This window comes from Pezoporus wallicus, unplaced genomic scaffold (genome assembly GCF_028554395.1).
Source record: "Pezoporus wallicus isolate ANWC-B61680 ecotype Strahan unplaced genomic scaffold, APGP_CSIRO_Pwel_v1 contig_2871, whole genome shotgun sequence".
Lineage (NCBI taxonomy): Eukaryota > Metazoa > Chordata > Aves > Psittaciformes > Psittacidae > Pezoporus > Pezoporus wallicus.
Window position 1 is genome coordinate 1649901 of NW_026640775.1, and position 23851 is coordinate 1673751.

Below are 23851 nucleotides of genomic sequence, written 5' to 3' on the forward strand. Positions count from 1 at the left end.
ACATACTGTCAACATGAAATAAGAAAAACTCTTTTGGCTTTTAAATGGGTACCTAAGTCAACAATGAGACAAAAAAGGACTACTGGTTTCTATCCAGTATGCTACACTGGTACAGCCAAACAGATAAGTATGTTTCATGGCTCCCCCTCATCCCAAAATTTTCCTGGTTGAGGCTGCTTAGGTGCTACCAATTTTATAACTGCTCATTATGGACAAAGAAAAATTACTCTAAATGTTAATTTTCAAAAGAGAGACAGCTTATTTCTGGTATTTTGTGTGTTGGAAATAGCACATGCTTGTTACAGCATAGCCAGCAAATGACCAAAGGATAAAAAGTTGTATAATCTTTAGCTGGTTTGTAAGCAAGGCCCTGAACTTAAGAAAGGTCCTACATTCAAATATAATGTAGAAAATAAATAGCAGAAAAATACACATCTTGATCAATTTCAGTGACAGCTACCCAAAGAAGTGATACATGCCCCATCCTTGGCAGTGTTCAAGGCCAGGTTGGACAGAGCCTTGGGTGACACGGTCTAGTGTAAGGTGTCCCTTCCCATGGCAGGGGGTTGGAACTGGATGATCTTAAGGTCCTTTCCAACCCAAAACTTTCTGTGATTCTACGATTCTTCTTGTTACTGTCCTGCTACTCTCTGCACTCAATTAGACTTGGACTGAAGTGCCTGCTGCTGGTTGCTAACACAGCAGACTAGCTGATTTTACAAATTCACTTGTAGGATTTTTGCAGGTACATGGAACTAGGAGTTTGTCCAATCCTCGCATACCTTTTCTTCTGTTGTTGAGTTTTTTGTTTTGTGTTAAGAAGAATGGTCTCTTACTTGCTCATCTTTTCCAGTGAGAAAATGAGCAGTGTGAAATATAACTAGCTGGCTCTATTCGCTTGACCATAGTATGATGACTTTGTTTTCACATAGAACTCTAAGTTTTTCAGCAGTTAAATCATCTCACAGTTAGGAGTTACTTTTAAAAAAATTATTCACTTGAAGGCACTGCCCAGAAATGAGATTTCCACAGTAATTCCTCAAGACCTTTTATCTTCTGAGACAACCTTTGAGTCTTGACCATGGGCTGGTTAGTGGGATTGAAGGGAAAAAGCCCACAACACACACTGCTGGTAAAACATCCATGTTTTTCAGGACGGACATATCTGCAGCAACAAAAGTGACAGTTATCCCATGCATCAAGTAGAATGAGTCACATGAATTCCTAGCATCATCGTCAATGACCCCCTTCAAGTCATTTTGAGGGAGCCCCCTACAAACACTGGAGCTCCTTGCCTTCATCTGCCTGGTCTGGCCTCCCTCACTGCTCACACTCATGTCCTAGTGTCCGATTGCCTCCCGATGTTTTTCCCCAGTTGGTCCAAGAGAGCTTGGCATCTCCAAATCTCTCTCCTGGAGCTGTGGCTGACAGCTCATGGTGCAATCAAACAGCTTTCTTAAAATAAGCTGTGATTTTTTCTCACATATACGGATTTACAAGGCTTTAGAGATGAAGTATTCAGACTTGCCTATGTTCATACATCTCTTAGCCCCCAGAGCCTTAGGGAAGCTTGGATGGGCCTGCTGGGAGTCAGTGAGGTACGAAAAGCCCCTTGGCACATGTTCACCAAATCAACCATCACCACCCTGACCCCTTAGGCACGGGATCTCTCTGGAGCAGAGGGCTCCCTGCTGAAGATGCTGACTTTGTATTATTAGAGCAATTTTCTTTTGATTTCTCAGCCCTGGCAATGCAAGTCCTCTGACTTTGCCAGACCCTGGAGGTAGTCTTTTCCCAGGGAATAGCTCAGGAAATCTTTAATGACTTCCTGCCACATTTACAGTTGATAACGTATCTCAGGGCATTGTGCTGACTTCCCGCCTGGTCCTGGCGCGCCCTGTGGCTGCACAACATCAGCAAACGCATACAGTGGTGAGCACTTCAGCAGCGCAGACTGTTTATGCAGCAGTTGTTCCAAAAAGCAAGTAACATACAGTATCCATGAATTATGAGCTAGCTACTTAGCTCATGTATACAGCCACCCAGCACCTAGCCTGCTCATGTCCTGCCTCAATAACTGTGAGTGCCAGCATAGAACCACCCACTGTTACCTGCCTGGGTTGAACAGAGTGGTAGAGCCTACAAAGACTCTGGGGGATTTATATGCTATAGGCTGTATAAATATGCACTGGGATGTCCTCTACTCAGGAAACTGTATTTTCTACCCTGTATGCCACAAATAAGAAAAATCCTCATTCTTTAATGACAGTCCACTCAAGAATAGGTCCAGTTAAGAGGAGCATCCCAGAGATCTGTCTACCGTTAGAGGGGCTTCAAATGAGTACCCCGTTACTGACCTTCTCTTGGAGGACCTTGGCATTAACTGTCAAGAGGTGGGATGTAATTTTGACACCAGTCTCAGGAGAATCTGTTTTAGGACGAAACGCCCGCCCTTTGTATGCTTTGCGCAACATAGCAGAGCTGCCGGTTCCTGCTGTGACAGCTCTCAGCCACGGGAGGGAACCTGACCTCAGCCATACAAGCTGGACAAGGCTCTTTTTCAAGCCAGCATCCTCGGGATAGGGTTCACCGGTTGTGTTCACTTAAAAGTGATTTTCTCCCACTGCTAGGTGCCTGCATTGCTGCTTCCTTCTGTGCGAGATTTGCACTCTACAAAAGCACATGGGCTCCTTGTAAAGCACTAGCAAGTAAAGCAACAGGCTAATGCTCTGCCCTGCACTGAAGGAAGAAGGGCACGGAGGCATCTGGCATATGGTGTCCCAGGGCTGGGAAGGTTCAGGGTACCCTGTGAAGTGTACACAGGTATTTTACAACACAGGTTTCTTTACAATCATAATTATTGCAAGGCCATGACCACTTGTCTCCTGGACGGTAATATTTACAGTGACCCATCATTCTCTTCCACCAGGGGTTTGGTAGTGGAAAATGTTGCCCAGGAAACACTGGGAGCTGGCAAAATTCTCCTGTCCAAAATTTGGGATGCTGCACTGAGGCTGGCCTTTCCCTCTACTGGCTGGCACTGCCCCTGCTTGCTGCGAAGACTTGGGCTGGGTGCTGCTGGCTTGTGAAAGGAGATAAAAACTAAGCAGCTGATGTCAGGGGGAAATCTCCATCCAGCAAAGCATTCAGAGGCTAAATTCAAACAGGATGGCACTGCTGCAGCAGAGTGTAATGACTGGTTCCACTCTGGGATGGGGGATGGCAAACCTACCAGGAGTGTTGACTTTGGATCTGTCAAAGTGGTGACAGAGACTGCCCTCCTCTTGTTATTTAGATTTTTCTGATGAGCTGGGTAATGTAATTAAAATAGACTTTCCGTTTTTGAGTGAAGTTGTTGGTCGCTTCACTGTATTGATTTATTGATAGCCATTAGTGCTGCCTTCTCCGCAATGGGAGTAGTGTAAACTGTCAGCGGATTCCTCTGCTTACTGAAAAACCTCATGTTCTCTTTCTGCATCATGCACACTTGCTGTTATTTAACTTACAGCAGTAGGCATTTTCATATAGATACAGGCTGAGTCGGTACCTAATTTTCCTGCTGCTTAAAACTCCCTGTGGACATCCTGAGTGCTCAGCATGTCAGGCCAAATCTGGCTCTGTGCAGTTTTCACAGCATGCAGCTCTCACAGAGCACAACATCCACCTGGTGTATTCACAGATCCTATGCTAGGACGCAACTGGGGCTGTAACTTCAATAAAGCCAGGACCTCCTTCAGAAGCAAGACAAATCCGCTAAGTGGTATTTTGTCACTCCAGAGCCAACAGGTATGGGAGCAGCTGGCTACACACCATCAAGTTGCACCTTGCCTCTGTGTACAGCAGTGTCTTCATATGGCTCACATGGAGACAAGTTGCCTACTTAATGTTGTGCCAGGCATAAATGCACCCTTAGGAAGGCCTATAGCCCTCCACATCTGAAAACAGCACACAGGTTACTTCCAGGTGAGGCAGCAGGTCCTATTGTGTTCCTCAAACTGCTATACAGCAGCTGCCTCCCACGAGGCAGGAGTAACCTGCTGCTGTGTCATACATCTGCTCACGAAAGCCAGCAGGGAAAACAGAGGGATCTGGGCCATGGAGCTGCAGGTCAAGGAACTGGGCTATGGGAGAATGAATAAGTCCTGAGGAAAGAAAGCAGGCAGGAGAGAGGGAGAGAGGAGGAGGAGGAGGAGGAGAAGGTACAAGCAGAAAGGCAGGAAGTAGGCAGGAGTCAGCTTAACCAAAAGATGATGTAGGAACACGCAGAGATGCCAACAATGAGAGCACAGTCAGGGACTCAGAAGGAAACAATGTGAGCAACTAAGTGAAGCAAGCAGAAGGTCAATTAGATCTGACCTTGAAAACAACAGCGAAGAGGCTGGCACCGGCAGCCCCTTACTATCACGCAGTTAAACTTCCTGGCTGATATTTTTGGAGGGGCAATGGAGGGTAAGCAATCTGCTCCCTCAGCACCTTGACAGCAGCCAGGCACCTACCTGCTTTTTCTCAAGGATGTACTCCACAGAGATGCAAGTTATCTCAGAAAACCTGTTGACATGTGTTAGAAAACAAGAACAAAACGTTCACTTAAACCTCTTGTGGGGCTGCTTTCTAACGTGCGGTAGCATCTACAGGGAACCAAACTCAAGTGGCTGATGTCTGTTAACTGTGCTTAGATTTCCCTGGAGCTTGTTATCTATGCTGTCATGTAATGAACTGACATGACTATACCAGCCTGCATCTGATTCCTGCTCTTAACAGCCTCAATGGAGCAAATCTGGAGTTAGCAACATGAAAAACCAATGCGGAGAGATTATCCTCCCACCTCACCATAAGGGACTGCACACTTATTTCTGACCCTATGGTGGATGGGAAGATGAGGAGGCCTTCACTTGGTAACAGCCACTTACTGATATCCCTCACCTACATTTTGCAGATAGCCTTCAGTATACATTCAAGTTTTAAGGTATTTCCATAGGTCCCTTTTTGACTTCAGGCATATTGACACAATGTGGGAGTGGACTTCTATGAAGGGACAGCCATATAGGGAGCTCCAAATCCAGATGGATGGCTTTCCACATATATTTTCAGAAAGAGGAAAGCAAGAGATTATTTATTATTGGCAAGCTTTCAGTGTTTCACCCTGAATAGCTTCAACATTCCCAAGCTTGGCATAGCTTGGCATTTCTTGTGAAGAATTGAAAGCAGAATGAAAACAATTAGTTCTGAAATTAATTGGAACTTTTGTTGCATTTTTACCTTGCTTGGCACAGTTTTGGACTCAAGACCCTCATGTATTCAAACATTTCTTGGTATTTTTCAGTGCAAGCTGAAATTCCATAAATTAGGAAATTGAAACAATAGGAATAGGAAAAGAAAAGGAAAAGGATACCCAACCAAACTCCCCATGTTTTGTAAACCTGAAGCATATACAAAAAGCACAAGGGTTGAAAAAACTGTATGCTGCCCCAAAGAACAGAGGAAAGCAGAGTTTCCCTGCTGATGTTCAGTTTGCAGAGAGCTTTCCCAAGCATAACCAATGCAATGCAGCTCTAATGTAAACACTGGTGGAAATTTTCCAAAGCATGTGAAACTGCAGCATGAATCCCACCTAAAATAAGAAGGGTTTGTGCACTCTGGTGCAAGAGTCACCTCTAGAAATCTGCTATGACTGACACCAGCAGAGCCGTGCTGCCTCTCCAAGGCAGTTGTAAAACGTCAGGACCCTGCAGCTATAGAGGGTGGTAGGGCAGGAGAGCAGAAGCAAGAGGCCATCAGGACAATGATGCTACCCAGAGCCCAAGTTCCCTGCTGTGTATTAGCTGCTTCCCAGAATTCCACTTGCTTCCCAAATTCTTTACTACCTTTCACAGCAGCAGTTATTTATTTAATTTGGAAATACACTCTTTAACGGTTTTAGCAAGAAACCAGTGTCCTGTGCATCCAGTTTCTCTGTAGAGAACCCCAGGGATGCCAGGAGGTCTCTATCAGAAACTAATCACTTTACAATGTTCAACATGCTTTCAGGACTGATATATACGAAGGTGCTGCATTCTTGTAGGCAAGAAATCCCATCTATTCTGTTGGGTGGCTGTTTAACTGGAAAAGTCTGGGCTTCACAAATCTTACTTGTATTTTCAGTTTGCAAAGATGTCAATGCTTTCTATATAGCAGTTTCACCACAGGGGGTTTGCCTTATCCTGAAGATAATGGGTGTGCACGTACCAAACTGAGTGCCAATGGGACCATTTCCTAAGAGCTACACTCAGCATAGAAAATGAGTTGGTCTCTTTACTCTTCTGCCTGTTACTTCATAATGGCAGGCAAGGAAAAGAAGAAGGGAAAAAAAATAAAGTCTTAAAAATGACAAAATGTCATTGTAAGACCGTCGGGCTTTCAGGTAGATTGCAAAGGAACATGACTAAAGCCATGAACAATCAAAAATTTTCTAGTAAAAATAAATCTGAATATTATGATAATACTCCATGGCTTTAATATCCACAAGAACAAATTATGATGTGCTGCTTCTTAGAAACAATATATTATTTCCTGATTTTATTCTCACTGTGGAAATCCTGTTGGCACCTAAAGGCCACAGTGTTGTCTCACTGGTAATATCGCCTTGTCAATGAGCTTAGGGAGACCTTTTGTGGCCTGTCTCTGTTCAACGTCAATACGTGCTTATCAGCAAAGCCAGATGCAGCTCAACTGGAGCAGGCAGTATGGGGCAAAGAAATCCTGTGCTTACCCTTGAATACTACAGAGCCCTCTCCATCTGAAAGTCAGTTGAGTTGGCATAATGTCTCCATTTCTTATTTCCCGAGAGTATTGTGGTCATTCCCACTGTGAGCAATACTGACACTAATGCTTCCATTAAGGCTAATGCACACATGCCAAAGTAGCTCCTCATGATTCTGTTAAAGAAAAGCAGGAGACAGCAGTACAAACAAGAGAACCTGTAGAGATAAATGCTCTGCATATTAAGTAGATGAAATTGTAAGAAGGAAGCAAGCAGGACTCTGAAGCCCTCATCTTTTTCCTTCCCAGTCTTGGATCTGACACAGTTCATGTTGTGTGCTTGTGAGACATGCTCTAAGTTCCCTGCAGTAACCATACAAGTCCTGATTTCATGATGATAAGAGTGAAAGTGGTACCAGACATGCTGTTAATAGAGCAGGGATTTCCTTCAGCTAAGAGACCCTTTGCTTTGAAGAGTGCTGATCTGAATAAAATCAAGAAGCTGGATGTATTTAATATGTAGGGCCTGCCAATATGCATTAGGGCTCATCCAGATGAAAGATGCCTAAGGGACTGACAACTCACAGGTTCTCAGAGGAAACTGCAGCAGCCTGCCCAGTGTTAATGGGGCTCCTGTTTTGATTATCATCACACATTCTTCCTCATTCCTAGGCCTTTTTCTTTCTACTGTATTTCAACTCTGCCACAATAAGCTAGTTATTCAAAATGCAGATAAACAGAATATTTTGTTACTATAGATTTAACTAGATATGGGGGGGGGGGGAATTGCTATGGGTCATGAAAGGGAAGAAACAATTCACTAAGATTTCTTAATAGATGTCAAAAATGTTATTATTAATTAACTGATAATGATCAAAGGAATTTTCTTTGGAGCACAAATTGTGTTATTTTTCATATGTTTAAGGTAAAGATGGATTGCATATTTCCAAATAACAGCTTCAAACACAACTCTGCAATTCTTGCATCACTGCTTCTAACTCACCTAAAAATACTGCAAAAATCTGATTTCTTTCTTAAATGTTCTATGCTTCTGGGGATTAAAAGTTTTCCTTCAAACACATGAAACCTTCTAAAACATCTGTAGGGCTAGTGCATTCCATCTAAGTTTTACTGCAGTTTGCACCCACCCCTTTTCTCCCACTTGCACCATTCCAAACACCACCATATCCCAATTTCCCAGATTTTTTTTCCCATGTGGCAAGGAACTGCTTGTAATACTTGAGATTTACTTAACCGGATTGTGTGAAGAGCAGATAGCTGGAGAAATAAAGACTGTAATTTGCCTTTGTACAGGAAGGTGCTCATTTGTTTTCTAACCCTACGTGCCCATCTCATGTAATAGCACTCACTACGAAGAGAAGAATAGCTGAGAATGTGAGCGTTTATTGAGTTATTTTGATGACGGAGGAGAAAGACAATGTTCTACTGTACTCTGGTGAAGATTTCTGACATAACGGTGAGATAGTTTGATTCCAGATTCTTCCATGTGATGTAGAAGTGGAAGGAGATTGAATGGCTAGACTATTCTCCCCAAATAGACAGAGAAAATGGGGCTGGTAGACCTTCATCTGGAGCAATGTAGGGGTCTAGCTGGCTATGTCTGTCTCAAGCTCTGTGATGATCAGCCCAAACTGTGCCGATTATTTGTAGGAGACATTTTTCTTCACTTTTTCTCATCATTACTATTGATTACATGGAAACACACGAAAAGCTGTGTGGGTTTGTGTAATACATTCCTTTTGGTTGCACTTCTCACCCTAGCAATGGTTGCAATCTGCTGTCCTAGAGGTAGACTGGTCATCCCAGCCTTTTCACCATTGCCAGTGCCTGCTTCCCAGCAGCAGCCTCAAAAGTGTCCATGAGATCCTGCTCCAGCATGGTGGCAGGTTGGAGCTGCAAGGCAGATATATTTTTCATGCCACCAGGAGCCTGTGCAGGACAGTTAGAGGTTAGGTGTTTTGCTTCCTTAATAAAGGATCTGGCCACGTTTCAAATGCCATTTAAGAATATCTGTCAGCATCGTAGGGATGCTGACAAAGAATTGCATCACTAGAGGTACACTGCTATAACGAGGAAGTATGTTTTAAAAGCCTAATCATAAATTATTTCCCTGTTTTATTTCACTAACTGTCCTTTACCAAGTTGACTTCTCTCCTGGAGCCTGTCTGCTTGCTTATCCAGACTTTGTATTCATGCTGCACAGTATAGGAGACCTCCATAATTGGACACGAACACCAAAACCTATGTTTAGGCAAAAAGCGTCAGATAATATTATACATGAGTGTGGAAACTGGAACAGATTCTTGACCCAGACAAAGTCCTGAGAGAGTAGACTGGTGGGCTACGCCTAGGCACAGAAATGAGGCACAATTGTGATTTTAACAGAATCCTCTGCCATCAGCTTGGGGAAAGGTCAGTCAACGTCAGTGCTTAGTCTCCTCATTTAAGAAGACAAACTTTATTTTGTAGAGTGCAAAGCTATCATAACTCTTAGCTTGCATGCCTCCGTGCTGCAATACTGAACCAAGCATGAGAAGATTCAAAAGTTCTGGTTCCACTGCTGATCAATAACTGAATTACAAAGCTTTTAAGGATTACAAAAGTGGCCAGCCTTTTTCAGAAACCAAACCACCAAGCCTTTCAGGGGCTGTGGCCACCATGAACAAAGGGGAAAAAAAAGTTTTGTTGGAGGAATGAATGTGACAACTGGAACAATTTTGTAACTGGGAATGTGAAGGGTTGATCTACACAGCTATTTTAGTTTCTGTTATTCCCATACCCGCAGAACTTCTTTCCCAAAGGAGAGAAGAAAGGGGAAGAGGAACAGCAAGAGCATTTAAGAGCTCTGCAGCTGGACAGCCCAAGCAGGGCACAGTGGAACTCATGCACGAGATGGGTACACACAAAAGTACAGTCTGACTAACTGGTTACAGAACTGGAGCATTGCAGTAGGCAGAAGGGGATCAGGGACATCCTACAAACATCAGACAGAAGTTACCTGAACACCACACTGCGACCTCCCTTTCTGTATCTGTGTCCTGACCAGAAGGACAGGTAGGCAGCTGTTATTTACGTATAATTACATGATGAGTTAGCTAATGGTAGACGCAGCATTGCTAAGTAGTCCTAGTCCTCTGTGGGACAATGTGTATTGGATCAGAGCTAAAATGATGAGGCCCATGTGACTGAAGAAAATAAGATGTGCCTAAGGGTGGACTGTAAGATCAGCTGGAGTCCAAAACAAACTCAACCGAGCTCTGAGTAACAGCCTGAAAGCTGCCTTGCTCTGCTGGGTTTATTTTCAGCTCTTGCCTAGACCAAGTGCCTGAACCCTCAGGTTCATAAAGGCCAATGGGTTTAAAACTTCGCATGTTGAAACTGGCCACCACATCACTTTGTCATCTCTATGCAATCACACAACTGGTTAAAAAACCCAACCCAACCCACCTCAGGGCACAAGTTCTTAGCTTCAGGATTTCAGAAGTGGCATGAATGGCAAGGTGTTAAGTACAGCAGGCTGAGGAGTTATGTTTATTCCCTGCAGCTTTGCACAGAGCTATGCACTCAGGGAAGCCTGGCCTCCCCCTGTTAAGATGGCAAGCTGAATTCTGCCTGTGCTTACACTTGTATATTCAGTGTTTTCCACTGAAATCAGCAGAGCTGATATTCCTGCGTGTTGCAGTATGGCAGTCAGAGCATTAAAATACACAAAACGTTATTCTCTATTTCAAGACTACGCACAAAAGGAAACCAGTGTTACTTTGTGGATAGGGAGAGCGGCTCCTTTCTCTCTGTTTTCTCCTTAAAGCTTTTGTACTTGGAGCACATCATTTACTTTGTGGCTTAGCATGCCTGATTGTATAATGATATTTCCTTTAAATAAAGCATGGAAAGGTTAAACTGGGTCAAGTTTGAGAGAGGCTGAGATGCATGGTGATATAAATACAGATTGTAGAGGTGCTCTATAATATACAAAGTAAGTAGATAGGCTGAGAAAGTTGAGGCTGTTCAGCCTGGAGAAGAGAAGGCTGTGTGGAGATCTCATAGCAGCCTTCCAGTATCTGAAGGGGGCCTATAGGGATGCTGGGGAGGGACTCTTCATTAAGGACTGTAGTGATAGGACAAGGGGTAACAGATTAAAACTTAAACAGGGGAAGTTTAGATTGAATATAAGGGGGAAGTTCTTTACTGTTAGGGTGGTGAGGCACTGGAGTGGGTTGCCCAGGGAATTTGTGAATGCTCCATCCCTGACAGTGCTAAGGTCGGGTTGGACAGAGCCTTGGGTGAGATGTTTCAGTGTGAGGTGTCCCTGCCCATGGCAGGGGGATTGGAACTTGATGATCTTAAGGTCCTTTCCAACACTAATTATTCTATGATTCTATAGAAGCTGTTTAAAATTAATTCTACCTGAAAATCGTATTACTTTTTAACATGGGAGAATACACATAGTTCTCAGCTCAAATGAGAGCTTCTGAGGTCATCAGAGTCAAGTTTCAGAGCTGATCACTGTAAAATACTGTTGTGGATACCTGGAAGATGTTATTTATGTAAGAAAGTAGGTTTTGGGTGATCTTTTATAAATAAGCCAGGTTAGACAGAAAGCTCTCTGTCCCCTTTCTCATCTACTCCAATTCAAACCAGTATCCAATCGTGGCCCAGTGATAGGGTTATGAAAATCTGATATCATCACTCGATTCCATCAAAGGAGTAGATCACCTGCACACATTGGTGATAGTTCCTGCACATCCACATGTATTTTCCTAAGATCTGCAGGAAGAACCTGGTTAAATCACTTCATATTGGAATTCACATGTAAAACTAGGGGAAGAGAGGGTCATATTGTGAGCGCTAATAATAATGCATCATAACAAATATATAAATATCTTTAATTATTATCAGTTTAAACACTTCCTCACTTCTTGCTTGATCTCTTCATTGTTTGTACCTCATTTCTGAAAGAGGATAATTGCTTTGGATCTCTTCAATTACTACTAAAGCACTGCAGAGTACTTGTAAAAAATCAAATAGGTTTGAAGACTGGGATCATTGAGCTTGGCCTCCCACGCAGTGCAGCTTGTATAGTTTCTCGCAACAGCTCCTGCCATGATTTTCTCATTCCTGATTGAAAAATCAGTGTCAAGGCTAGTTTGCAAATACTCACTGGTGTGGTCCAAACCAGGCTTATATCACCAGTGCATCCCCACTGCAGCAAGAGAAAAGCAGCAGCACCCTGAGTGAAGAAAACAGCATTTGGTCTGGCTGTGACAAACCCTCAACTTCAGCGGGGACTGCATGACCATATGATACCCCAACACAAGGACACTTGCTTAAGAAGAGCTCATATGTTCACTCTGTAAAGCAGCCTCTGTCTCCTGGGCACCTAGATCATGAGCAGCAGCTGCAGGGCTAGTCAGTGCCTGGCAGCATTCCTGAGCTCATGTAAAATCACCTGAGTTGTTTCTACACTTTGTGCTACCCTGAAGGTTGAACAAGAAACATTGCCAAGTGATGCACGAGATGGCAGCTTGTTTGGCAGCCTTGGCCCTGCCCTCCCTCTGCCTGTGTGTCACTGAGCCTCACAGCAGAGCCCATCCCCTGGGGCTGCTGCCAGCCACGGCCCATCAAGCTTTCTTTGAAAGCAAGCAGAGTGAGGCTGCATATTTCAGTCAAATTGACGGTCTTTGCTGGCATCTCTGTGCAATCACAGCACCTGCATGATGCTCCTTAATAAGAGTGCTTAAAAACATGCTTAGGAGGTTAGAGAACTAAAGAGTGTATTCATTCGTCACCACCTACTCTGCTCTGGGAAAATATACTGGTCTCAACAGCATCACATGAAGCCAACCAGCTACTGCTTCTATTAGTCCAAGGTGTGGGAGGCTCTGAAGGAAGCCGCAGTTGTAGATGCCTCACTAAGAATTAAACCCTGTAGGTGTCCTCTCTGTTTTCAAGCCAGAGGACAACTACCTCAGAACTACCTCAGGGTCCTCAGCCATCTAATGACCAGATGACAGAGGCAGAGCTGAAGGTGTAGGTTCTTCTGAACAGAAGCACTAAGGTCTTTTCAGCCATGGCTGTATGGGAGGAATTACAGCTTAGGGAAACTTATGGAGCTGGGCTAAGGATGGTCCGGTTGAAAATATTTTATTTGTAGGAGTAGGCTGGAAACCGGTCTGCTGATTTCAAATGAATTTTGCCACTTCTATACATTTTTTTTTTCTCCAAAACAGCACAACAAATATTTCAAAACTTCTTGTAACATTTACATGTTACATCTAGTATCAAATATCCCATTCATTCATAGGCTTCCTTTTCCAAACAGAGTTTTGAAGACAGAATTTCCAGAACCTGTCTCATAGTTGACGAGCTGTGGTCTTTCAAGGGAGAGAGACACTGAAATGTGGCTGGCTGTTTCTAAGAGTGGGGTTGAAGGAGCATCATATATCACAGGTTAGCAGCATAATACAGTTATTATTTATTCCAGGCAACCAAAGCCAGTCACAAAACTTTTCTCTCCAAAAGATGAAATGCCATAGCAATGCAGAAGCTCATGTCTTAGATCTTCCTCTGATTATTGCATTACCTTTACTGGAACATTTACCAAAGTCCAATAGTGTGTGCAAGTTAGCAGAAACAGAAAAACTGTGCTATTTATTTAAGTGGCAACTATCTCAGAAAGCAGAGAGTCGATTCCTTCCCTTCCAGCTCAAGCAAAATTCCCCTTAACTTCAAAGGGATTCTCACTGAAGTTTGGCGTTTGGATCCAATCCCTCTCTCTTGCTGACTGCAATGGAAGGGAGATGATTTTGCACGACTGGCATGATGTTTGTGGAAGATGCCAGCTAGTGACTTCAGAAGGCCTGTGACTGCCCTGGGTGATGAAGGCACTACCCTGCTCTTCCTGTGGGTTGCTCCTAAGGAGGGGACAATAATTATGCAGTCTGACAGTGGGGCTCAGCAAAAGAGGTGTCACTTTCTTTCAAGACAGAGGCATGACATGTGAAGCCAGAGGCCTGTGACCTGTGACCAAGAGTCAGAGACATCAAAGAATCTTCCTGGAAAAAGCCTCCTTTCACATTAATAGGGATTGTCAGTTCTTGCTCTTAACAGGCTTCTCCTTGTGTTTCTTAGGAGCTGGCGCGCTGAATGGCCTCAACAAACTCTCATACATGCAAGTGCCCCCGTGGGGAACAGCAGGGGAAGCCCTGACTGAAAGGTTCTGTTGAATTATTAAGATTTCCCAGAGTAAACCAAGGTAACCTTCGTGTTAATTTCTGTCAGCCTCTTCCAGTTTCATTATGAAACAGTCCCTCCGCCCCTCACCTCGCCTACTCTTCTCTCTCCTGTTAAAAGACACTTCACATGGCTGCTGAAGTAAGAAAGCCTGCCTGCAAGATTAACTAAATACACACAGGCCTATTTTAGATAGATGCATCGAGCTAAATACAGCAGCCTTGAGCTGCTGGAGGGAATGCAGCATTTCATCCGATCCCTCTCACCAAAGCGCATTAATGCTTCAGCAACCAGAAGGGAAATACAGGCACTAAGTCTCATCTTTAAGCAACAAACCCCAAAACTTCAGGGCCAAAAAAATGAACAATAGCTTCCTAACTTGTCACATTCTTTGGTTTTGCCAAGCCCACTTCAGAAAACATACGGGTGTTGAGTATGTTTCCCTGCCCACGTGTATGTCCGCCGTCCCTGGCAGCTGCCTGTGATGGGCACAGTGCATCAGAGGTGTATGCAGTGACTCAGAAACACCCATTCCATCACCTCTGGGACCATGTGATCATTCTTTATCCCAAATCTCCGCCTTTTTTGTTCACTGCACTACAGCAGTGGCTATAAACCACTGTGCTCTGCTGGTAAGCTGAATACTCTTGATAAACTGAGAATACTCCTGATTTTCTTGACTTCTTTCTCTGAGAAGGATCTATATTTTCTAGCATCTTCCTCTAGAGTTCATCAGCTTGTTCTGTGGAGTCAAGCAAATGTGTTTCTGCAGCTAAGAAAGTCTTTGACATATTCCTAGGCTGCGATGTTCTGTAGGGCTGTTCAGCCTTACTCTAAACCGAGCAAATCAGATTAAAGTGGAGGAGGAAGATGACAGTGTAACGGATATGTTCACTGTATTATTCAAAAGAAGGCAACCACACAGGGCCAAGATACCCTATATTAAAAATAATACATTTTCTCTAAAGAAGGAGTGTTACTATATTTTAAAGAACAGATTTTAAAGGTTTGAGTCATCTTGGAGCTGAATGTTCTGCTGCTATTGGTTTTGCTTTTCTAATGGTCCTGGGTAAATATGCTTGTGTTTGCTTATGAAGTTAATTTAGTGCTGGTGAAAGTCTATCAGTCTTTTTAGATTAAAAATGGTTTACATTCACTATATAAGAGGTATGGCACAAACATTTCTGGCTGGGTTTTTTCTACCAAGCTTGGAAGTCCTAGTGGAGTGGGACTTTCTCCATTCACTTGCAATGATGCATCAATTAACCTCTTACTCTCTTCCAAGCAACGTGAATGGCTTTAGCTATCACTTTCACCAAAAGTGGCTTATTAGTATCTTTTCTTAAACAACCTTGTGGTTTTAAAGGCCTCCACCCAGCAAGTTAAAGCCATATTTCATTCTGTGTTTCTGCCATTGTCAATAAAATGTAAAATTAAATCACGTAGAGCTTGAGGTAACAAACTTTCTAGACTCCAGGGAGCTGAACAAGCAGCCATTTCAAACCATGAAGAGCTGGCCGAAGACACTGGTTGACAACACTTGTTGGCATCTTTTAAAAGGAGTTGATATGCATGTGTTTGTTCCTGTGTATAAGAAAAAACAGGGAAGCCCATGCTTTAACATGCTTTATTCCCAGTTGAAGTGATTTGAAGGCAATACTCCCAGTTTCCAGAAGCCTGGAAAAGAGGCTTACCTACTCCATACAATCTCCTTTGTTTCCCACTCGTGATAGCCCATCACAGACTCTTTCTCCTACTTTTCCAAGGTCATCTCACTATATTTTTTCCCCTTTATGAGCAGAGTCTGAATTACAATCATGTGCCCCGGGCTACCTTTCCTGTGGCTGGTGTAGTCTGCTAATGGCAGCAAACTCATACTGCAAACTTGCTTTAGTGTTTGATCTTCCCAGACCCAGTAGGATGATTTCTCATTAAACAGACAATGGATGAGTGTCTGGAATTGGACGGCCACTAGTACAGACATTGTTAGTTCTGCATAATCACTTAATTTTCCTTAATAACCTTATTATATATATATATAAGTTGACAGTACTGAACTGGTAACAAATCTGTTACAATTGCTAATCAGATCTCTATTGTTTGTCGGCATTCAAGAAAAATTCCATTACGTTTACTATACCTAGATAAATAGGAGAATACCACAACAAACCATGAAAGACAGGAAGAAGTGAAAAACTACCTAGAATGGATAGCAAGTCTTCCTCACTGCTTCAACAGAAAGGAAACCATTTTGTCCCACAAATAACAGGCATATCTACAAATTGGAAGGTTTCTATTTGGTCTTAGAAAATCTGTTTGAAGACTTATGATCCAGTGCTTTGTATATATCTAGGGACAGAAGCCAGCCAAAAATATGGAGGCCTGAGGGGAGAAGAAAAACACTGGAATGAGCAAGGGGGAAGGGTACAGGAGGCAGAGCAGTGACATTGTTTGAAAGCAAATGCTCTTACAACAGCTCTGAAAATGTCCTGGGTGTTTTGTTTGACATTTCGAGCTAGGAGTTTCACCTACCCATAGATTATCAGATCAAGTCACTGCACCTTTATCAGATACTAATTGTATCCGGGTCAGGGCAGCTCTTTGTTATCTCCATCTGGGAATTCTGGGCTTATTTGCTTAGCTATTAAGGTGTCAAGAAAGGGATTTTTAGCCTAAAAAGAAAATAAAAAAAGAATAAAATATCCTAGAGTGAGGCATTCTGAAGAGTTTCCAGGCTGACTAAAAAGTGATCCTACACCCTTATAGACAGCAGCATCCTCTGAGGGGAGAATGCCACAATATAATATACCAGTCACTGTGCAATAAGAACCAAAATCACATTTTCCCTCTTTTTCTTCTTCTTCTTTTTTTTTTTAATTCAAAAAATTAGGAGAATTGCTTTCTTTTCTTGCCAGAAAGTGCAACATAAATGACATAAATACAAGGAATTTTTGAAAGGCAGTGTGAGATTTGCAAGGTGAAAGAAGCCTGAATTAAATGTTAAAATTAAAGCCACAGCCTTTATTACAGAGGAGTTGTGAAAGTTAAGGGCATTATGTTTCAGTCCTCTAGGGTAGAATTTATGTTACGAATCTCAGAAGAGCTCTTGCTCACACATCAACAGGGGAGAGCCAGTACTGTTTCTGCCCTTTCTGGGGGAGGAAAGATGATGCAGAGAACACTGTGGCTAGTTTGCTGTTATTAGCATTAACATCAATAAAGAGCACAATTTTTACCACCCATCATGCCCCTACTAGAGTACACAACCTCCCAGCCTCCACCCAAGAAAATTATACCATTGCATGAATTAATCATCTGGGCAATTAACAGCAAAAGAGACCTCAGGTTTCCAGCACAGTCTCTGGCACCAGTGAATTGGCAATGACGTAAGCTGCCCTGGGAATACGCTGGCGTTTTGCCTGTTCCTGAGCCTTGGTGTTGACTCTGAGGGCAGAAGCAAACAATGTAGTCACCCAACCGGTGATAAAAGCTGCAAGCCAATGCCAGGTTACTGCTGCTGCAGCATCAGAGAGATGCTCCTCCTGCCAAAGCCCGCCATGTGCCTATCCCAAGGAAGATGAGTATCCCAAAACAGGCAAGTGTAAATGGCTTCCTCTGATGTGCAGAGGGATGGACTCTCCAGGTGGACTGAGTATCTACCTCCTTTTTAGTAAGGACAGGCTCCTACTCTGCACCTGGAAGTTATGCAGCCTTTTGCAGTATGTGTATAAACAGGTTATTTAGCTATTCCTCTGATCCTGGGGCAGAAATGGGAAAGTTTATTTTGAGATGACCAGGCCTGTTTTGCATCATTTCTTAGCTCATTCTGTTGCTGTGAGCACTTTGAAAGTTGGAGTCAAATTCAACTATGACCATGTTTTCTTTAAGAGAAGCTGAAGGACAGGAAAGGCAAGAAATCAAGCCTTGTCTTACACCTGTATTTCAGTCAGCTGTTTCAGGTGAGATGAGGAGAGCAGGACTCCATCCTATAGGAATCTGCAACACATTTCCTGTGAGTTTTCCATCACCAAACAGGTGGAGCCTTTTTGTACCTGTGCCAGGTGAGTGCCCCTTTGGTCTCACTTGGGGCACCTGCACAAACTGTGAGACAAAAGGGGTCAGACTCAGCCCACTACCCCCAGCAGCACATCCCAGAGACTTCAGGAGAGCATGGAGGTGGTCTCTGATGGGAATGTCAGTTGGGTTTGTATTTTCCCATCTTCAGGGCATGTGACAAAACCACAGTAAAAAAAAAAAGAATTCAGGTAGGGGAAAGTTGACCCTTGATCAATGAAATTTGATGTCAGGGAGGCAGGAGAACTTACTTGGCAAACAGGTTTGGTTAATCTAAGACAAGCCATTTTCTTGCTTTTCCCTATGAGGCTTTCTGCTTTACTGCTCTTTTCAGAGGGAGCTTCTGGCTATTGCTTTCTGAGATCACAGAATAAGCACATCTCCCTCAGCACTCATCATAAGAGTAAGTTTCCAACTGAGATGAGATATCCACAGGTGAGCAACATTGTCTCAATAACACTTTCCTCTGGATCCTAGCTTAAAAAGAATTCGAGTAGAGGAAAGCATATGAGAAGCAGACAGACCTGTTAATGCCTTACAGCAAGCTGTGATCCCACTCAGGTTAGTGACTTATGTTACCAAGCCTGGGACAGCCTTGTCTTAAAGGCTTGCAAAGATGTAAGCTGCAGAAGGGCAATTACAGCATTATCACTGCAAACAACCTTCCCTGTCTACACAGCTTAATACCACTTGTCACATTTGTAATCCAGCTTCCCCTACCTGCCTTGTCTGTTTAGCAGTCACTTGTTATCAAAGCAAACCCAGTGAAACAAAAGAAAGGGCAGAGGCTAATTTGCTTCATGTGCTCCTGCTCTTCCAGATAACATTAATCTGTGGGTTCTTGATCCTCAGTGATGCTCACCCTTTCTTAGCATCATTAAAAGGGAGATAAGAAATCTGTGGAAGCAACTCTATAGGTTAGCACTTAAGCAGCATGAAAACAGGAGGGTTTGATCCTCAGTTCTTCTGGCCAGTCAAATAACCTATCCTGATTCCCCCGCCTTGCTTTCCAGGTGTAGCTGTCTCTGCAGGCAGGATTAATCCACTTTCCTACTCACTTGCACTCTCCATGTTAGAGAATCTGATTACGCAGATTGCTTGTAATTTATCTCCACCTGCCACGACTAATGCTCCATTCTGACCTCCTCTTTCCCATTTTAACATCTCACTGCAGGTCCAATACATACACAAACAGATGCACACACACTTGCTCTTTTTTAATGGCAAACAGCTCACTAAGAACCTCAGCATTACCATTTTTAATCGAACCAGAAAGCACAACTGTTTTCCCCACACTGCCCATGAGGTAATTTCTCCCTTTTGACTCCTTTCATTACATTTATAATTCACAGGCTTCCTACGTTGCTGCTTTATCCACATAAAACATAGTCATCTCCATACAGACGCGCACAATGAACACACAATGTTATAAACCCCTGCAGCACATATAAAGACAAAGGCACAAGCTACATGCCCTGAGCAAGTGCCACCACATGCATTCCTGTTCTCTCCAAACCCTGCAGGAAAACACTGCCTGCAGAGTGCTTTCCTATAAACAAAATCAGCCTTGCAGCACAGGGTCAGTATATGAATCTGGCAAATGCTGTTCCCACTTGTTCCCTTACCTTTCCTTAGTCTGCTAATTCAGGGGCCCTGGACTGAGTTGCTTTCTCTCCTGCACACAAACTGCCAGTCCCTCCTGCTTCACATTCACAGCACACTAGCAGGATTCACCGTCATCCCATTCTGCTGGATCCTTATCGCCCTATTGGCCAAAGCCAGACAGTAAATTCAATTAGGCTCCTCCTTATAACTATATTATCACAGGAACAGGATGAATAATTTAGTAAAACAACAAGGGTGTGCAGGCTCTGGTGTCACAGACTTCACCCCCACTGGTAGGCTTTTATCAAAAAGAGGTGGGTAAAGAAACCAGAATCTGTCACTCTCCTGAAAAGGAGACCTTAGATTACCCGCTTGTATTTCCCATTTCATCCCTCTTGTCCTCCTCCCACTAAAGCCATGGCATTCCCTTTTTATCATTGTACATCTACCCCCAGCCCATCACAGTATTTTCCTGGTGAATGGCCATTACCGTCTCGGTGGATGCAGAGATTTCTGTCCAGGCAAAGCAATACAGCAGCCCTCCAAACACTTTGCCTCTTCCTTGAATACAAGGTGTGAGAAAAGAATAAAACCATTCTGCAGAAGGGAGTGACAAGACAAGCTGATCACAAGGAAATGGGAGAGTCTGCCTTGTATCACGACATCTTCTGTTCAGCAACTGCGCTGTCATCCTGTCAGTTCAGTTATCCAAAGGATGCAAGTACATGGTTCGCACTGCTAGGGGACTGTGATTTCACATGCCTGCTGTGGGAGTTTGAATCCCCACATTAAAAAAAGCACACCAAACTGACAGTTTTCCCTCAGACCAAATGACTAAGCTGTTCTGGTTTGCCTTTTTTTTTTTTTTTTTTTATTTCCTGACCAGAAATCTGTAGTGACATCTAACTGTGCCTGTATTTTCCAAGAAACAGTTTTCCCAAAATGAACAAAATAAACATTGCTCTTTTTCCTCAAGTTATGCTTTGTTTGAAGAGTTACAGAGCATTGCAGCTTCCCTTAACAGGGTCACCACTGTTTAAATCAAGCCTCAGATCACCTCTTTTGCCTCTTACCACCTCAGTTTTGTTATGGGACTGGTGCTGGAAGTGGAGGAGCTCAGTGGAACAACCCCTCCCACCCTCAGATCAGACCAAGCAGCCAGAAGGTCTTTTTAATGACCAGTGGCAGCAATACTGAAAGCTATTGTGAATACGTGTTCACAGGTACAGTATTTACAGCCATCTCATTCCATTGTAGATGAAAAATAGGCAGGATGAAGAAGCCATGCTTCTTCCCTCGTAGGAGCTTGCGTCCCTCAAAGTCCAAGGACACCCTTTCCACTCTGCTTCCCCTGTCTAATATTTACTCAGCAGAGTCTATATACTTACTACCATAATAGTGTGAGGTTCATATTTGCACTAGAGCCCAAACTCCTTCGAGCAACTCCTACACCAGCTCTTGGTTTGGCTCCTCTCCCAGGACTGCCTGGCTCTAGAGACAGTCGGGACACGAGGTTGAAGTCAAGCCCAAGCATCAGCACAGCTACAAAGGCAGACCGCCACTGATCAGAAGTTTTCCTAAAGGCAATGTCTTTCTTTAGGCACTGTCTTCATGTTGAAGGACTGGCAGGAGACTGGGATAATGTGTGGCTATTGCCATCTTCATGATTGTGAGACTGTCTTTACTCTGTCAAAGCTCCACTGCAGGATGGAGTCATACTGCCTTCCCCAGGAGAATAGGGCACAGGAATGGTGGATGTTTTTGTCTTTCCCACTGAGTTTAAGGTCATCTAAAGAGAGAAAAATTCTCAACCAAGTTGTTGTCTTTGTCTGTTATGGATTTCCCTGCCACAAAATGGGACAAAACTGCCCTCCTGTTCCTGGAGATGCTTCTCTTTAGAAGAATGGCAGCTGCTTTTTTCCTCCTCCTCTTTCCCTTGCAGCCATCCAAACTTTTAAGAGCTTTTGTGTTAAAGGAAACCTTGAATTATGCACTTGGGGACATATTCAGAGCAATTAAATTAAGCCATGTGGCAAGTTGCCCAACGTCACTACCAAAACCTAAGATATTTTAGCATCATTTACTGTAGAGTTTTTACATGATGCTTACTTAAATCACAAAGAGAGCAAATTAGGCTGTTGCCATGACAACTAGAGAATCTGCTCAAAATTCAGGAGATGCTGGGGAGGGGGAAGAGCTCTTCACAGGAGACCTCTGCATCACGAATATGGCCCTTGGTTATCAAATCCCTTTCAAGTTAATTCCTAGCATCAAAGCCTCCCTGACAAAGGGTTTAATAATTGAGAGCAAAGCTTTGGCACAAACCAATTCTCTCAGTATGAATGTGAATTTATTTCTGGTAAGAGGTGCTCAGCCGAAGGGTGCACAGAGCAATCACAGAAGTGGCAGCAGTAGTACATAAACACATGAAGCATGGTGGAAGACTTGGCAGGAGGCTTCACTGCAGACAAGCACTGAATAGAAAGGCAGATCATGACTCCGTGATGCAGTAAAGGTAAATAAGAACATTAAGAGAGTAGATGGGGAAGAAGAGAAGGAAGCAGGGTCCCAGCTTCTGCTCATGGAAACCCTATGGAAATTGGAATAAGCTGAGCAAAGTCTTCTGCCAACCCCAAAAATGAATTAAAGCAAATAAGAGACCAAAATGTCAAGACAAAAAGAAGGATCAGTGGTATCAGAAGAAGCTGACAGGCTGAGCAAATTAAAGATACGCTACAAGAGTTCTTTTTAAGGAATTGAATCCTTGGTAGGACTGCTGAATATTTTCCATCAAAGCTGGATCTCTGTGTAATATTTTTTTTTCAACTGAACACATTTTCTGTTACAAGCCTTCTAAGAAAATAATTATTTTAGTAGAAACTTTTCAGTGAAGTCTTTTGGTTCTCAATTGAAATAGCTGAGGTATTTTTTGAATAAAATAAAGAACATTTCTTTGAGAAAAAAATTGAAAGCTTTGTAGTTTATGTGGAAGATGTCTCCTTCCTCATAATCATTTTTGATGAGAGTATTTATTGCCATTGGAAGCTTTGGCGTTCTTCTCTGAAATGATGTCTCACTGGGCACAAGCCGCTTGTGGAGGGTAGGAACAATAAGTGGGAGTGTATTCAAAATTAAAGAAAATGACACACGCAAGCAAATGGAGTAAACTGTGAAAGTTTCTCCTGCTCCCTCTTCATGCCTAGATGAAAGGAACTGTGTATAGTGATGAAAATGAGAAGCAAATGAGAAATTCAGGGAGAAATATGTGATTGTATTGTTGTGTTATACTCCAAGCAGGATACTTGCCAAAGCAAAAGCATACGTACTACAGGGATCTAAAAGTTCAAGAAATTGTGAAAAAGCAGCTAATAACAAGGATATAAATTCCCCCTTATTTGATGTCCTTTTCACCTTCTGAGGTCCAAGATTGATTGTCAGTCTGCTTTACTTGGGATGTTATGGCAATATTTCAGCAACATTGAGTTGGAGGTGTTGATCTTCTAACAGGGTCCTCTTCCTTGTGCTTGGGTACCACTTTTATAGGTTGCTAATAAGGTCTAAACTCTAATTGGTTGGAACTGGATAGGAAACAAGTCTTTAATTGGTTATTGACTTGCAAATGAGACTCCCTGCCCTCCCCAGCTATTTTGCCAAAGCCTTGCAAAAAGCATTTATTAGCTAATGGCACTGTAGCATCAGGAATAGGTCAGGCTGCACACAAGCCATGTAGGTTTGTTTTAGACTGAGAATAAGAGACAGAGTTGAGAGGTTGAAATGAGCATTTTTTTCATACAGAATATACTGCAACACCCTTTTTAACAACTGTCAGTGTGGCAAACGTGCTCTTGGGATGGTGTAAGAGCAGCAGAGGCTTTCACGTGGCAGATTCCACAGAAATAAATCTGAGGAATAGAGGACAAAGTGAGAAAGAAAAGGAAAGGGTGATGCATAGCAGAAAATGAATGGGCTCCTTAGAATGGTCTGAGATTCTATTTTCTGAAGTGAGATACCTTTGGGAGAAGCTGCATTTTGCCTAGTTAGACTGATGCATTATCCTGGGGCATCAATGCTAGTGCATATGTGTTTGGTGGACTTTAAGAAACATATTGTCATCCCCCTGAAAACACGTTTCAATGTCCCTGATTAAAATAAATTTTCATTCTTCAGCAATAGTTGCTTG

General features: G+C 43.1%; 1 protein-coding gene across 3 annotated transcripts in view; it reads right to left on the reverse strand.

The window, feature by feature from the left end:
* Nucleotides 1-19838, reverse strand: part of SYN3 (synapsin III) — a 199204-nt gene extending 179366 nt beyond the window's left edge. The window contains exon 1 of one of the 3 annotated variants that reach the window (XR_008973631.1): nt 19692-19831. The gene's annotated coding sequence lies outside the window, so the exon portion shown is untranslated. Of the gene's footprint in view, nt 1-2903; nt 2923-19691 lie in introns of those variants that run through there. The other 2 variants (XM_057420473.1, XM_057420474.1) reach the window with 2 other exon arrangements.
* Nucleotides 19839-23851: the final 4013 nt, after the last annotated feature.